We start from the raw sequence: 2,063 nt of genomic DNA on the forward strand, positions 1-2,063 counted from the left end.
TATGTATGTATGTATGTATGTATGTATGTATGTATGTATGTATGTATCAGAGTCAGAGTCAGAGTCAGAGTTTCTTTATTGTCATTCGCACCTCATGTGGTACATGTGGTGGAGCGAAATTATGTACACAAGGTCCCAGTTACATCCAACAATAAAATGTATAAGAAAAACAGTAATAACATCTAAGATATGAACTAAGAAAAACATCAACTAAATATACACTAAGCACTCATAACATAAAACATTGAACATCAGCACAAACATGAACATGAGTCTGTGAGCAGATGTGCACGCATGAACACATCAACATTGAAACAGATCAGCAGCAACATGAAACAGATCAGCAGCAACATGATATGGTTTTTCACAGTGATTATTCTAGTTAGAGATTCATGAGTCTAACAGCCTCAGGGTAGAAGCTGTTCCTCAGTCTAGTGGTTCTACACTTAATGCTCCTTAACCTCCTTCCTGAGGGGAGTGGGGCAAAAAGTGTGTGTGCTGGGTGGGTGGGGTCCTTCATGATGCAGGTGGCCCTCTTCCTGCATCTGGAGGTGTAGATGTCTGTGATGGTGGGGAGACTGATTCCGACAGATTTCTGTGCAGCCTTCACCACTCTCTGCAAAGCTTTTCTTTCTGCAGCTGTGCAGCCTCCATGCCACACATTGATGCTCGAGCACAGGATGCTCTCCACTGCACACCTGTAGAAGGAGGTGAGGACTGAGCTTCCCAGACCAGCTCGCCTCAGCCGTCTGAGGAAGTAGAGTCTCTGATGAGCTTTCTTGATCAGGCTGGTGGTGTTGTTGCTCCAGCTGAGGTTGTCATTCATGTGTACACCTAAGTACTTGTAGCTGGAGACCACTTCCACCGCAGATCCTCTTATGTTCAGGGGGGTGTAGGTGTTTTTGTTCCTTCTGAAGTCCACAATCATCTCCTTTGTCTTCTTCACATTGATGTGAAGGTTATTCTCTCTGCACCAGCTCTCCAGGTGTTCCACCTCCTGCCTGTAGCTGGACTCATCATTGTTTGTGATGCATCCCACCACCGCTGTATCATCTGCAAACTTTACAATGTGACAGCCTGGATGGGTAGCTGCACAATCATATGTGAGCAGAGTAAACAGGAGGGGGCTCAACACACATCCCTGAGGAGAGCCAGTGCTGAGGGTTATGGTGGAGGAGGAGAGGTTGTGGATCCTCACTAACTGTGGTCTGTTTGTTAAAAAGTCTAGTACCCAGTTGCAGATGGAGGGGCTTAGTCCTAGTGTGGATAGTTTGTCCATCAGGGTTTGGGGGATCATGGTATTGAAGGCGGATGTGAAGTCCACAAAGAGCATACGGACGTAAGAGTTTTTCTGCTCCAGGTGGTTGAGTGCAGTGTGGACCACAGAGGAGATTGCATCCTCTGTTGATCGGTTCTCACGGTATGCGTACTGATGAGGGTCCTCGTTGATGTTGATGGTTGTTTTGATGTGAGTCATGACCAGTTTTTCGAAGCATTTAGTGACTATCGGGGTGAGGGCCACTGGCCGATAGTCATTCAGACCAGTCACTGTAGAGCTTTTTGGGACTGGGATGATGGTGGCAGTCTTCAGGCAGGTGGGAACTGTCTCCAGGGTAAGTGAGGTGTTAAAGATGTCTGCCAGCACCTCACAGAGCTGATCAGCACATTCCTTCAACACTTTTCCGGGGATGTTGTCTGGGCCAGTTGCTTTGTGCGGATTAATCCTCCTGAAGGTACTCCTTACTTCTGCTGAGGTCACGCTGAGATGCTCTTCATCCGGTGGCGAGGTGAGTTTGGTGCTGGGTGGTCTGTTCGGGTCTTCAAAGCGTGTATGTATGTATGTATGCATGTATGTATGTATGTATGTACAGTATGTATGTATGTATGTATGGATGGATGTATGGATGGATGGATGGAGGAATGGCTGGCTGGATGGATGGATGGATGGATGGATGGATGGATGGGTGGGTGGGTGGTGGATGGATGGATGGATGGATGGATGGATGGATGGATGGGTTGATGGATGGGTTGATGGATGGGTTGATGGATGGGTTGATGGATGG

General features: G+C 47.3%; 1 protein-coding gene across 1 annotated transcript in view; it reads left to right on the top strand.

Moving 5' to 3' along the window:
* LOC119426747 (myosin-IIIa-like) overlaps window positions 1–2,063 on the top strand; it is a 45,659-nt gene that overhangs the window by 32,976 nt on the left and 10,620 nt on the right. The gene's annotated exons all lie outside the window — the stretch shown is intronic.

The sequence above is a fragment of the Nematolebias whitei genome, chromosome 20, assembly GCF_014905685.2.
Source record: "Nematolebias whitei isolate Nwh7 chromosome 20, NemWhi1, whole genome shotgun sequence".
Classification (NCBI taxonomy): Eukaryota; Metazoa; Chordata; class Actinopteri; order Cyprinodontiformes; family Rivulidae; genus Nematolebias; species Nematolebias whitei.